Below are 15666 nucleotides of genomic sequence, written 5' to 3'. Positions count from 1 at the left end.
AGATATATCGGTTCTTCTTCTCGCACACAGATTTGACCACCAAACTACACCCTACATCACCTCACCTCAGCGCACACCACCACGCCGCTCGCCACCAACGCCCCTACCACCATCGCCTGCAGATCACCACCGCCGCATCTTCATAGGTATCACTACTACAAAAATGCTTGAAGATCACACTTAAGAAAATTAAAACATGACACTTTTAATGAGGAATGATTAAAAAAATCAAATTAATATTTTAATCACACCTAATTTAATTGAGTGTGATAGTATTTATTTTTTATGTCACTTTTTGATTAAATGTGACTATATATATATATATTTTAATCACACCTTTTAATTAATGTGTGATTATGTATATATATTTCAAATTTTATTTTTATATCCAATATCCCCATTTTATATCACGCTTGTCTCTTTCTCTCTCTCTCTCCCCCTGTGTGTCTTCTCTCTCTCACATACCTCTGCCTTCCTCATTCCATGCCATCTCTCTCGCTTTGTTTCCATTGTCGTTGAGTACAGGAGCATCATTGCCATCGCACATGAGCACCACTGTTGATCCACCGTTGGAGCATTACCTAGGTATGTTCTCTCTATTTCGCCCTCTTTCTGTCTCTCTCTTCCCCTAATTTCAGCATCTAGGGTTTTCTTTTTCCATTTGCATTCCTTTACATAAACCCAGCCCCAAATCGACCCACCCACCGCATTGACGAGTGACTATGATTTTGATTTTGATGATATTGATTCAATTTGTTCATTTCCATGTTCTTTTTCTTTAATTTAATTTATGTGTAAATTATGCACACCACCTGTTTGCTAATATGCCTTTGAAAATAGAAAATATAAAATCTGTTGGTGTCTAAACCATAAATAAAGAGGCATTCTAACTACCAGCCACCAATATTAGGCTACAAAATCTGGAATAGAAACTTATACTTTTGCCCTAGTAACAAATGATGAACCTTACCAAGCTTAAACAAAGGAAATCTAAGGTTGCTTTCAGAAGGCAGGATTTCACAGGTATCACTAAGAGGTACTCTCTGTTTAGATAATAGGCAATATAATTTTTGGATAGGTATATCAGGGACTCTCTATTTCTACCTGACAATCTACAATTTATAAATCTAGGAAAAATAATTTATTTATATATATATATATATATATATTTGAAGTGAAAATTTTATGCACCCAGAAAATAGATATCATGAAATTGCCTAGAATTTCAAACCAGGCTGTATAGTTAAACTTCTTGTTATACGTCACATCATGAATGAATGTTGGCCTTTGAGTTTAGGTTATGGGTAATTTCTTGTTTTTGTGTGTGCGTGCGTGCGTGTGTGATGGAGGGTGTAGTATTGCTGAAAATGAAGAGGAGCCTTGCTAACCATCCATTATTCTGTGTTCGGTGGTTATTTTTCTAATACAAAGTTGGCCATGAACATTTTAGAGCTAATTAATCATTAGTTTTCTTGAATAATAACCTACAATGTATGAACATCTTATTTTAACAGATGATCATCTGAGCCATTAATTAATCTTTCAAAAACTTGCGAATCAAAGGGATGTTAATTTGTTGTTGATTCTTGAAGGGAAAAAAAATTACTTCTAATATCAGTAGTAATATCATACCAATTTCAAGTTCAATTTTGTTTTTCTTTTTGTTCCTAAACTATTTTACAATTTGCCATTTTTCTTAGTGTATAATCTTCCTCCCAAATCTTTTGTACACTTGCTATATAGTCAAGTTCAATGCATTACTAATTTCCACTTTTGAATGGTTGAAAATTGGAATTTTCTATAACAATATTGGTTGACGCTTTCTAATTTCATTTCTTTTGGCTCACTTTTTGAATTAGTAAGTTTAGAACATTTGTTTTTTTTATCTCGGGTTTGGTTAAAGCATTTGCATATTGGCTTCAATGTTCCCAAGCACAACTTTTTGGATGTTCATGGGTTTTTATACATTGCATGCACTCTTACTGTTGAGAAACACAACATTAAAATTGATTTATATATGCATATTCATTGTTCAAAAAATGTTAGAAATGAGAGGGTAATATAAATTGGGTCGAGCTAGGTAAATGGGCCATTCTGTGGGCCACGGTAAGAAGGGCTGAGTAAAAAGGCCTTGTAATTAGTCCGGTCCAGAAGAGCCTTACAGATAGTCCGGTCCGAAGGAGCTTGGTGATTAGCTCGGTCACCATGGTTGGCGCGGTAATAGTTAGCTCGGTCATATTATGTTGGGCCGAAGTATGTTGAGCTTTCCTCAGAACCTTGCTATTGGCTAGCTCGGTCCAAGCTCAATGTGATCAGTCCGATTTCAGACAACCCAGTTGGAATATGTCAACCGAGGTACACACGTAGTGAAAGGAAGAACCGAGCTAGTTGGAGCTCGGTCTAGTCTGCGGCTCTAGCATGGCCATGTTATCTCGGTCGTATTGACATCCAACCATGGTAAAACCATCTCACTTGGTTTAAGCAGTGAGGGGGGTGTTAAAGGATAAGCATTATCTTTCAGGAATGTGATTCTTAGGAGGACTCTACATGGAGGAGTAAGAGTCCTACTAGGATTGTGCCACACAGAACCTATAAAAGCTCATAACATCACCTATGGAGAGGTAACTCAACTTTGATTCCTGAATTCACAGAGCTTTTTGTCTATTTGTCTATTTTGCTGACTTAGGCATCGGAGAGGTATCCGGCACACACCCGCTGACTAGCTCATGTTTGTGTTTTTAGGGAGTAAAGCGATGTCGTACGAAGGAGCGCAGACTTGATCAACAGGATTATACGAGAAAGAATATTTCTTGCTTGTACAATTGGCGCCGTCTGTGGGAATATCAGACAAAGAACAAAACCTCTTGATCAAGTTTCCCTCGCTAGTTGAATGGCGCACATTGAAGATTTACCGCAGTCCGCCATCGACGGACAAATCCTAGAGGGGGGGTGGGAGGCGCGAAGGATTGCCCTCTATCCCTCCCATGGCGAACTTAGAGCCCCAGTGACAGAATCCCCGGAGGGATGCAAGGGGGAGGCGGAACAACAGCCTTCGTCGCTCTCGCTCACAAAGTCCTGAAAGGCAAAGGCGAAGAATCGACCCTTAAGCTCTAGAGGATCGTGTAAAAGAGCAAGATGAACTAATAAGGAAGATGGCGGTGAACATGGAGGCCATGAAGCGCCAGATCAAGGGAAAAGGGGTGGCGACAGGAGTGGGGCGCAAGAGCAATACGCCTCATCGCCACTCAGAAGATCGTGGTAGGCATACCACGCCATCGCAAACAGAGAGTAGAAGCCTCAGGACAGGCGACACTCAATCAAGGACTTCCAGAACTCGTTACTCCAGGTCTGAGAGAACAAGATCAACGAGGTCTTACACTGAGGGAAGTACCTATCGGTCCTCACATACGCACCAGACATTATCCAGGCAAACGGAGTTGCCTAGATCGTCCGACTTGCGGACTGTGCTTGAAGAAAGGGCACGACGGAAGGAGAATGCCAGGGCATGCGACCCGCACAGAGTTTCAGCCCTTCAGCGGTTGGCTCCTCAGACGCATGGAAGCGTCAAGGTTGGAATGCCAATACTGCAACTTGCCTATGAGCCAACAGATAAAACATTGGCAAGACTACATAGCTCGCCGTTCGTTCCGGCGATTGAGAACGCACCCTTACCTTCAGGCTTCATCCAGCCTAAATTTACGACATACGAAGGGAAGACAGACCCTTACATGTACCTAAGCCACTTTCGCCAGGTCATGGCAGTATACCGGCGGAACGAGGCTTTGATGTGCATCATATTCCCATCCAGTCTTGGCGACCTAGGTTTAACCTGGTTCGAAAGGCTACCAGAAGGCAGCATAGCCTCCTGGGCGCAGTCAGCGGAGGCGTTCGTGACAAGGTTCAGAACGAACACCAAGACGCCAGTAGAAATCGATCAGCTACTCTCCATTGACATGGGCGACAAGGAGACGTTGAGATCCTACAATAGTCGCTACTGGGAGACGTTCAACCAGATAGGGGACTGCCCCACCAATCTCGCCATCGCAAAATACAAAAGAGGACTTCCAGTCAGAAACAGATTGAGGGATTCGATTACTATGACTCTACCCTTCACGTTGGAAGCCTTGATGGAGAGAGTACACCAACATATTTGGGTGGAGGAGGATGGCGCCCGTGCTAAGGTAAAATCTGGTGCAACAGCAACACCAGACAAGAAGACTACGACAAAAGTCAATACGGTAGAACGTCCAAGCAAGAATGGACGAGGCAGACGAGACAATGAAGAGGACCGAGATAAAAGATGGTTGAGAGTCCGCATTGCCATTACCACGGTATTCAAGAAAACAATCTACCGAATTCTCAATGAGATACGTGATGAACCTTTCATCAAATGGCCAGCTAAGCTGGGAGAAGCACAAAAGGACTACGACGAAAGATCTCGGGCACCTTCCATAAGGAAAAGGGGCATCGAATTGAAAATTGCACGCCGTTGAGACATCATCTGGAGGAGTTAGTGGCAGCTGGTCACCTAGACCGGTACATAGAAGGAGGGACGTAGCTAGCCCCCCAAAATCACGATCACCCAGACGGAACACCGATTGACGCCCCACCACAAGGCGTGATAAACGTAATACATGGGGTATTCAAGCCTGAGTGAGCATGTGAGCTCAGAGGAATGATAAAGAAGGTTGAGCACTTAAGGGAAGTATTAAGTGCACAGCTCACCATTAAAAAGGGGAGAACAGAGGCCACGAACGTCATGTCTTTTTCAGATAGAGACATGGCTAGGATATATTGCCCTCACAATGATGCACTAGTCGTCACTCTTTGCATCAAGGATTACGACGTCAAGCGGATTTTGATTGACCAAGGGAGCTCATGTGAGATAATGTATTACGAAACTTTCAAATAGTTGAAACTGGAGGACAAAGACTTGGCACCTGTCGTATCTCCCCTGATCGGATTCAACTCAATGCCGGAGTGGCCAGTTGGCAAGATAATCCTCCCAGTCAGAGCAGGAAGCATGACGAAACAAGTAGAATTCTGGGTATTGAAAGTCCCGTCCACTTACAACATAATCTTGGGGAGGACATGGCTGCATGCCATGCGATCGGTAGCGTCAACCTACCATCAAGTAATGCGGTTCCCCAACGAAGCCAGAGTAATTGAAGAGGTCTACGGAGACCAAATTATGTCCAAGCAATGCTTCATCACAGTAAATGGCAGCCGGGCTGCCAAAGGGTTTGTTCAGATGGTAGAAGAACCTGAGAGCAATGAATTGTTTGCGGATGTTGGCAAAGCCGCTGAACAGAAGGCAGTGGAGGACTTGGTACAAGTACGAATAGATGAAAAGGACCCAGAAAAGTTCTTTTTGCTTGGCTCATCTATGTCCAGCACTGAGAGAATAGAGGTCATAGAATTCTTGACCTCTAACATCGAAGTGTTTGCCTGGACGCCGTATGACATGCCTGGTATCGACCCAAACTTCATCTGTCACCAATTGAATGTCCACCCAACTGCAAGACCAATCATACAGCGCACTCGCAGATCAGCACTCCACCATGCCGAGATAGTGGCGGAAGAAGTGGGAAACCTTCTAGAGGTAGGAGCTATCAGAGAGGTGTACTATTCCAAGTGGATATCCAACACAGTAGTGGTGTCGAAGAAGAATGGAAAATGGCGTGTCTATGTGGACTACAAAACAGTCAACAAACCATGCCCAAAGGACAGCTTTTCTTTACCACGGATAGACCAACTGGTAGATCTGACGGCAGGACACAACCGCCATAGCTTTCTTGATGCGTACAGAGGGTACCATCAGATCGCCATGTATGAGCCAGACCAGGAGGTTATATCTTTTACGATGCCACGAGGACATTATTGTTACAAGGTCATGCCCTTTGGCCTTAAGAACGCAGGGGCAACATTCCAACGGATGGTCACCAAGATGTTCGAACCATTGTTAGGCAGAACAATGGAAGCCTACATCGACGACATGGTGGTCAAGAGCAAGGATAAGAATGACCATCTCAGGGACCTAGGTGAGATGTTTCAGATCCTGAAGAAGCATAAGCTACGCCTTAATGCATCCAAGTGTGCGTTCGGCGTAGGATCTGGCAAGTTCCTGGGCTTCCTGGTGACCAATCGAGGTATAGAAGTAGATCCCTCTCAGATCAAAGCAATTCAGGAACTAGAGAGACCTAACTCTGTAAAAGAAGTACAACATCTCACTGGCATGGCAGCCGCGCTAAACCGGTTCATAAGTCGGTCGTCAGACAGATGTCGACCATTTTTTCAAGCATTAAAGGCCAAGTTTGAGTGGGATGAAGAATGCGACCGCATCCTTGAAAGTTTGAAAGAATACATGTCTTCTCTACTACTGCTAGTGACCCCAATACCTGGAGAAGAACTATTTTTGTACCTGGCAGTCTCACAGCACGCAATTAGTGCAGTGTTGGTCCGAGCAGAATGGATCCAATATCTGCCCATCTTTTATGTCAGCAAGACATTGCTGGGCGCAGAAACCAGGTACTTACCATTGAAAAAACTGGCCTTAGCCTTGATGATGGCCTCAAGGAAGTTGTCGCACTACTTTCACGCCTACACCATAATTGTCCTCACAACTTTTCCATTAAAAGCTTTGTTTGAGAGGGCGAACTTTTTTGAGCGAATCTTGAAGTGGGCAGTAGAGTTGCGACAGTTTGACATCAAGTTTCAACCCAGAACCGCGACAAAAGCCCAAGCTTTAGCAGACTTTGTCGCAAAATTCACACCAGGAAGTCATCACGTCTGCCCAGTTGACTTAACGGGTACAACCGAAATAGGGATGGAAAGTGGTGCCGGGATAGCGCAACCCCTAATACAGGATACCCAGCCACCTCCCAGGACAGACCAGAGTGAACAAAATGAGGGAGAAACAAACCATGCTGCACCAAGCATAGACCCATCAACAAATACAGACTTGGTACAATCAAATAGCGAGGGGCAAACAGTAAGTGCGGACTTTGAAGAAAACACCAGCAACACTCAGGATCCCAAGGCATCTTCCGATCCCTCCACCTGCTGGAAGCTATTCGTTGGAGAGATGTGGAAGCTCTTTGTGGATGGAACATCCAATAGGCACGGTGCAGGACTCGGTATAGTCCTTATCTCACCAGATGGCCTAGTAGTGGAACATGCAGTCAACCTTGGCTTCCCAGCATCAAACAACGAAGCGGAGTATGAAGCGCTTTTGGCAGGACTAAAATCAGCACTCTACATGAAGGCCACCGAGCTAATGGTTTACAGTGACTCATAGCTGGTGGTAAACTAGATTTCAGGCGACTACGAAGCAAAGGATGAAAGGATAGCTAAGTACCAAGAGTTAGTCAGAAAAGAGATCGTGAAGTTCGAAGTAGTACGGATAGAGCAGATTGGCAGAGAAGAAAATAGCAGAGCAGACGAGCTAGCAGGCTTTACTTCAATGGCAGATACATCCGTCCCACATCCGTTACTGATTGACTACTTACCAAGACCAAGCATTGAAGAACCTGAAGTAGAAGAAGTATGTTGCGTCGATCTAGGCCCTTCATGGATGGATCCCATCATAGTGTTCCTAAAAAACGGCATTTTACCAGAAGAGAAGAAGGAGGCCAACAAGATAAGAGCAAAATCACAGCGGTTTTGGCTCTCCCCATCAATGGCCTTGTACAAGAAATCCTTCACAGGACCTTACCTGAAGTGTGTCCATCCCAGCAAGGTCGAAGCATTCCTGTTCGAGATTCACGAAGGCGTATGTGGAAGCCACCAAGGGGGGAGATCATTGGCTTACAGAGCAATTTCGTAGGGATATTGATGGCCTTACATGCAAGCAGATTCGGAAAAGTATGTCAAAAAGTGCGAGAAATGTCAGAAGTTCGCACACAAAATACATCAGCCAGCCAGAGAGCTTCTAACTTTAACTAGTCCATGGCCCTTCACAATGTGGGGCTTGGACATAGTAGGACCACTTCCGACAGCACCCGGCAACAGAAAGTTCTTCCTCGCAGCAGCAGACTACTTCACAAAGTGGGTGGAAGTAGAAGCACTAGCATCAATAAAGGAGAAAGATGTGAAAAAGTTCGTCTGACAAAATATCATCACTCGGTTTGGCATACCCAAGGCGCTAATATCAGACAACGGCACTCAGTTCGACGGCAAAACCTTTAGAGGCTTTTGTGAAGAGTACAAGATAGAATTCTACAACTCTACACCGGCATACCCCCAAGCAAATGGCTAGGCAGAAGCATCAAACAAAGTTTTCTTGGATGGATTGAAGAAAAGATTAGAGAAAGTAAAAGGAAAGTGGACTGAGGAGCTTCCTCATGTTTTATGGGCTTACCGTACCACACCTCGACGATCAACAGGAGAAACACCATTCTCCTTAGCCTACGGCATGGAAGCAGTAATCCCACTGGAAGTTGGCCTCCCCACCATTCGAAGCGAAAATTTTGATCCAGACTTAAATGGAGAAGCCATCACATTAGAGCTCGACTTTGTAGAAGGAAGAAGAGAAAGAACACTGGTTCACATCGCCTCATACCAACAGGAGTTGTCCAGAAAGTATAACAAAATAGTACATCCAAGACAATTCAAAATCGGAGATTGGGTACTGCGCAAAGTGATGGGCAACACCTTGGTACCCGGAGATGGCAAGTTAGGGCCTAATTGGGAAGGACCTTACAAGGTGGTTGGATTAGCAGGAAAAGGGACATACCACTTGGAAGACGAGGATGGCAAAACCATTCCCAGGCCATGGAACACTGCCAATCTCAAACTATTTTATTTTTAGCTTTTCTTTCAAGTATTTGCAATTTTTCCTTTCTCAATAAAACAAGTAGTTTCTTTTCAGTATAGTTGTTTCCTTCTGTAAAAGAGTGTTTTAGTGAGTTAGGCGCATTGTAAGAATTAGTACTGAAGAAGTTGGCTGGAATAACCAACACCCCTCCTACTAAGCCCAAGATAAGGATCCAGGCTGTAGGACGTTTGGTCAGAATAACCAAACACTTTACTCTAGCTTGGCAGGAAAAACCAACTTAGAGGTTGGCTGGAAAAACCAACACCCCTCCTAAGCCCAGGATAAAGATCCAGGTTACAGGACATTTGGTCGGAATAACCAAACATTTTACTCTAGGTTGGCCGGAATAACCAACTTAGAGGTTGGCTGGAAAAACCAACACCCCTCCTAAGCCCAGGATAAGGATCCAGGCTGCAGGATGTTTGGTCGGAATAACCAAACATTTTACTCTAGGTTGGCAGGAATAACCAACTTAGAGGTTGGCTGGAAAACCAACACCCCTCCTAAGCCCAGGATAAGGATCCAGGCTGCAGGACGTTTGGCAAGAATAACAAACACTTTACTCTAGGTTGGCATGAATAACCAACTTAGAGGTTGCTTGAAAAAACCAACACTTATTGTTCTTCAATCGAGATAAGAATCTAGGCTGAAGAGGTTGGCTGGAAAAATCAACACTTATTGTGCTTCAGCTGAGATAAGGATCTAGGCTGAAAAGGTTGGCTGGAAAAACCAACACTTATTATGCTTCAGCTGAGATAAGGATCCAGGCTGAAGAGGTTGGTTGGAAAAACCAACATTTATTGTTCTTCAACCGAGATAAGGATCTAGGTTTAAGAGGTTAGCTGGAAAAACCAACACTTATTGTTCTTCAGCCGACATAAGAATCTAGGCTGCAGAGGTTGGCAGGTATGGATAGCTAGATTACAAAGTTATGATCGAGATAAAATATCTCGGCCCGAGAATATTATACTTCATTCAGATTACAGTTAGAAAGTTACATGCATGGCAGTTAACTGAAATAACAGTTTGAACAAAAGAGATTTCATTGATCATACCGAGTCAAAGTACAAAAGGAGGGACTTTCAGCCCGGTTACAGTCTCTCTTTCCTAAAAGGCAAAAAAGAAGAAAAGTACGTAGTCAAGCAAACAGGTCATCTAAGTTGGCATCTAAAACCACTCGGTTTTTGCCCAGAGGTAGCTCGGTTATGGCAACCACACTCTGGTTAAGCTCGGTGGGAAGCACAGCATCGGACACAGCTGGCAGAAGTAGGATAGAGACCTCTGGAGTTAGGGAGATAGACTGGCGACCGGATTGAGTGTTGTCTTTTGGAGCTTCATCTTCATCCTCCTCCAGAAATTGTTGCTGAATAGCAGCAGCATACTCCACCATCGAGCTCGGTATGAAATAAGAAGGAGGGTTGAAGACCTCAGTCTCAGGGTCGTGACCGAGCTGCGCCACAGCCGCCCTCCATCCACATTTGAAAAATAGGTCTTTGGCCGCCTCGCATTGTTTAATATAAGTGGCCTCCCCCTCCTTATAACCCCGGTCCTCCGTATCTTCTGCCTTCTTCTTCAGCTCGGCAATCTCGCGCTCTTTTTGCCATCGATCTTGGCCAGCTCGTGCAAGTATTTATCTTTCATCACGGCCAGGGCCTTTTGTTTATCAGCATCAGCCGAGGTAACTAGCCCGGTAAGTAGAGCCACCTCGGCCTCTAGCTTGGCCATCTTCTGTTGGGACTCTTTTAGCTCGGCCGCCTTTTCATTAGCCTCAGCCATGGCCTGCCTGGTGGTTTTTCGAAGTTCTAACACTCGCTTGTGAGCGATGTGGTTTTTCTATATGGCCTGCAAAAGGATGGTAAGACAATTTTTAGTAAAACTGAGCCAAAAGTCGTAAGAATTTCTGAAAAATAAGCGAAGGAGCAACTTACCAGCACCATTGATTTTGTGGACGAGCGAAGGGCCTTCAGCTCGATTAGGTGGTCGTGGTGCCTCTTGTCGGTTGGAAGGCAAATGCTTTTAGCAAGGTTGAAGGCCATCAAGTGGTCTTTTTCTACGACCATTGAGTCAGAATCCGTGATAGCGCGGTTCTGAAATATGATCTTTGGTACCCACTTTGAGGAGCTAGCTCGGTCTGAGCGCTCAGGTGGGGGGGCTTGGTGAAGTGGTTCGAGGCACCATGGTCTCATCCTCATCGACAAGGCGTGGCTCGGTTATGGAAGTCCGAGCACGCTTACTTGGACGAGATGATGAGGGTTGATAGGATGGAAGGGCCACCACGGTCTCCTGAGTCTGACCGGCTGGTGGTACCTCAGGCTGGTTTGTTTCGGTTAGGAGTGCCCTTACAGCTCGTTTCTTGGCCATCTCTTGCTCAACGGTTAGAGGGATCAAATTGCTTTGGGTCAAGATTGGGTCCGGTTTAGGAGTGGCTTCCAACAAAAAGTCAGTCACCCTGGTCTTTCGCTTACTACTGTGTCTGTACGTCGGTTCAAAATCCAGTAGTTCAGCCCAACCTCTATTGGGATATCTCAGCGCGGCGCGAAGTGTGTTTAAGTTGGGGTAGTTGTACTGGGACTTGAGAAAGTTTAAATTTGCATGAAGAAAAGCAAAACAGTTAGTGCGGTTCAACATAAGAAAACCAAGGTAAAAGAAAGCGTGGAATTGAGCCAAGGCAATCCTACCGGCTTCACCCTTGTTCCAGTTTATTCTGTTGCCTGGGATCTGGGCTTGTTGGTCCTCAAAATTCCCAGATACCCAGAGGAAATCATCATCGTTAACATCCTTGTCCGGGGTATCTTTTATTCTCTTTTCACGTCGGCGTCTTATTCTTAAATAGTAAACCCAGCCATCTTCATTTGATCCTATGGAGTATTGGTGGAAAAGCTCGGCTAAACCGAGGTTAAGGCCAGCTCGGCGATTTAGCTCGGCGATGCCATTTATTATGCGGTATGAATTTGTAGAGAGTTGGGTAGGGCAGAGGTTGGTTTGTCTGAGGAACTCGCATAGAAGGGGCTATACAAGGAATCTTAATCCGGTTTCTACAATGGAAAGAAGTGTAAAAGGAACAAAGCCAGGGTTTCCCCAGGGTATGGTATCTAGTTCGGCTAAAGTGAGATGAACATCATCAAGGATATGGTAGTCCCTTCGGAACTCGGCCATAGCACCTGGTGAGTTCACTAAAAACCTATATTTACCCATAAGGATTTAAATTACGTATAAGTTAGCCTGGAGAATTAGCTCGGCGCCAAACGGGTAATGGGTATCTCGGCTGGACGTGCAAAGGAGTGACTGGGCAACCTAGTCAGAGTTTGCAAAGTGAAAGAGAAAGGTGTTAAGCACAGATCGTGGGACCGTGCTACAAGAAATATAGGCAAGATAAATGAAGTCCTAGCTCGGTTACATGGATGCTATCCAGTCCTAGCTCAGTTTAAGCAAGGGGATTTAGTCCGGTCGAGCCATTGGGGCAGCAATCTTAGTTCGGTTTGAACTAAGAGAGCTGGTTTAGCCCCAAGATTTAGCTCGGTCGGTGGTTGAGGCTTTCTAGTACGGCATTGTGCAAACCTAATCTAATTCGCTAGCTCGGGTAAATAAAGCAAAGGGTTCTTAGACCTACTCGGAACAACAAATGTTCATGAAGTCTTAGCCCGGTTGTTTAGTTTTGCTAAGACTTACACCTACTACAAACTACTTCCTAGTCCGGTTGGAGTATGATTTTGGATCTAAGCCGTCCCAGTTCAGTTTTTTCGCAAAAACAGTAGTGATGGGTACTATTCAAGTTGTTTTTACTCGTTATAGAGAAAACTACTTTGAGAAGTGTTGTGAGAAAACATGTATATACAAATAGTACATATAACTAGTCAAACGGAAAGGAAAATAGGATTGAGGAATTACTTACAGATTGGAGAAAGAAGGATGTAGGTTTGAAACCACGAAGGTGATGTTGAAGATACAAGCTTCGCAGAGGCAAAAGTGGCAGCAATGGAGGTTCTAGCAAGAAAGAGAGAAGATGAATAGCAGAACGTGTTAGATTCAAAATGAGTGGTTTTTTGTGTGGAGAAGGGGAAATTGGCCGGGACTGTTCAAATTATGCGAAATACGAAGACGGCGTGACAGCTGCATTGGGCTAATGATAGTATGCCACGTGCCCGTGGAATGGGAAGCGATTCAGTTTTAGTACAACTGAAGAGACGTTTTTGACCGGACAGATTGGTAGCCCGATGTAAATTTAGCTCGGTTGGAAGGCTAAAGTTTTTTAGTTCGGTTGGAATGCTAAAGTTTTTTTTGGTTGGAAGGCTAAAGTGTTTTTTAGCTCGGCTGGTAACAGGTAATTCCTATCATGCTGCGCAGATGGAATTAAGGGGAAATTGAGAGGGTAATATAAATTGGGCCGAGCTAGGTAAATGGGCCATTCTGTGGGCCACGGTAAGAAGGGCTGAGTAAAAGGGCCTTGTAATTAGTCCGGTCCAGAAGAGCCTTGCAGATAGTCCGGTCTGAAGGAGCTTGGTGATTAGCTCGGTCACCACGGTTGGCGCGGTAACAGTTAGCTCGGTCATATTATGTTGGGCCGAAGTACGTTGAGCTTTCCTCAGAACCTTGCTATTAGCTAGCTCGGTCCAAGCTTAATGTGATCAGTTCGGTTTCAGACAACCCAGTTGGAATATGTCAACCGAGGTACACGCGCAGTGAAAAGAAGAACTGAGCTAGTTGGAGCTCGATCTAGTCTGCGGCTTTAGCATGGCCGTGTTATCTCGGTCGTATTGACATCCAACCATGGCAAAACCATCTCACTTGGTTTAAGCAGTGAGGGGGGTGTTAAAGAATAAGCATTATCTTTCAGGAATGTGATTCTTAGGAGGACTCTACATGGAGGAGTAAGAGTCCTACTAGGATTGTGCCACACAGAACCTATAAAAGCTCATAACATCACCTATGGAGAGGTAACTCAACTTTGACTCCCGAATTCACAGAGCTTTTTGTCTATTTGTCTATTTTGCTGACTTAGGCATCAGAGAGGTATCCGGCACACACCAGCCGGCTAGCTCACGTTTGTGTTTTCAGGGAGTAAAGCGACGTCGTACGAAGGAGCGCAGACTTGATCAACAGGATTATACGAGAAAAAATATTTCCTGCTCGTACAAGAACTATTACCAATTTTTTATTGGTTACAATTGTATAATCCCTAACTACAGGTTTTTGGATGCTCTGAGATTTGAGAGGTTGCGGAAGCAAGAACTTAGAATCTATCTCCAAAGTAAGGATTCTAGATTAAAAAACCCATAAAATTTAATTCATTATTTTATACATTGCATGACTTTTACGGTTTAGAAGCATAAATTTTGAAATTGATTTATATATGCAGATTACATATTTGAAATTTTTTATTAAAACATAAGTATATTCATCAAATGACCAAAGCCCATCTCATAAACATTTTCACCTTTGAACATCAGACTTCAAGAGCCCCAATTTGAAGAAAATCGAAGAAACTAAAGTATCTCTTGTTGAAAGAGCTCCTAATTTCAACAATTGTTGTTCAACTTCCACCCAACCCAAGATATATCTCTACTTTTCTTTAGTATAATTTTTATTTTATCCTTAAATTAATGGTTATTTTATCCATTCTAGATAAGTCTTCATGCAATCCTAAACAAAACAACGTATCATATGGTAAATAAAGAAAGAAATTCAAGTGGCTTTGAGTTAAAATATCTAATTTTCATATGTAGGAAGAAATTCTTATAAACTGCAATGCACATGATTCAAGAAGCAACTCTTGGGAAGCATTTCAAAGAGAATCTTATTTTTGATTATATTTCTTTTGACCAATAGCTATGCACATGATAGATTATATTTGTTTTCAGATTATATTACTCCATCTAAACTAAACTTAAATTACAGTTTGAACTTTTTTATATATAATGTGGCACACACTACAGTTCATGATCTTCACATATTGAAAATTGTTATTTTGGTTTAGCATGTTACTATTCACATTTTTCTATCTTCTTTTATTTAATATAAAGGTCAGTTTAAAAATTCTGAATTTTTCTTTTGTTGGTAACAATATTTATCACCTCAAACTTAAGCTTGAAAATAGGCCATCAGAAGCAAAAATTGTACAACAGCCACGAGACGGCCTCGGGAACACCTTAAACACCTCGGGAGGGACCAATGTGAGTTGTGAAAACTTACGGAACTAGCACGGGATTCCCGATTTAAAAACTAAGTCAAAAAATGCACTTTTTCACACTTAAGCTTGAAAATAGGCCATCAGAGGGTAAAATCGTGCAACAGCCACGAGACGGCCCGGGTAACACCTCAAACACCTCGGAAGGAACCAATGTGAGTTGTGAAAACTTATGGAACTAGCACGGGACTCCCGGTTTGAAAACTAGGTTCAAAAATGCAAATTTTCACACTTAAGCTTGAAAATAGGCGATCGGAGGCCAAAATCGTGCAACAGCCACGAGACAGCCTGGGTAACACCTCAAACATCTCGGGAGGGACCAATGTGAGTTTTGAAAACTTACGGAACTAGCACGGGACTCCCGGCTCGAAAACCAAGTACAAAATTTCAATTTTTCACACTTAAGCTTGAAAAATAGGCTATCGGAGGTCAAAATCGTGAAACAGCCATGAGACAGCCCGAGGAACACCTCAAACACCTCGGGAGGGACCAATGTGAGTTTTGGAAACTTACGGAACTAGCACGGGACTCCCGGTTCAAAAACTAAGTCCAAAAATGCACTTTTTCACACTTAAGCTTGAAAAATAGGTCATTGGAGGCCAAAATCACGCAACAGCCATGAGACGGCCCGGGTAACACATCAAACACCTCGGGAGGGACCAATGTG

At 43.6% G+C, this 15666-nt stretch overlaps 1 long non-coding RNA gene across 1 annotated transcript; it reads left to right on the top strand.

The window, feature by feature from the left end:
• The first annotated feature begins 428 nt into the window (after positions 1-428).
• LOC145822593 (uncharacterized) lies at positions 429-15307 on the top strand. The gene is made up of 3 exons (XR_014364095.1): positions 429-585; positions 14002-14063; positions 14263-15307. It is a non-coding gene; the product is annotated as an uncharacterized LOC145822593 (long non-coding RNA).
• The last annotated feature ends 359 nt before the right edge of the window (positions 15308-15666 follow it).

Source organism: Camellia sinensis, chromosome 3, assembly GCF_055761805.1.
Source record: "Camellia sinensis isolate YWXY chromosome 3, ASM5576180v1, whole genome shotgun sequence".
Lineage (NCBI taxonomy): Eukaryota > Viridiplantae > Streptophyta > Magnoliopsida > Ericales > Theaceae > Camellia > Camellia sinensis.
The sequence above is the reverse complement of the archived record's forward strand: the minus strand, read 5'-3'. Positions and strand labels throughout refer to the sequence as shown.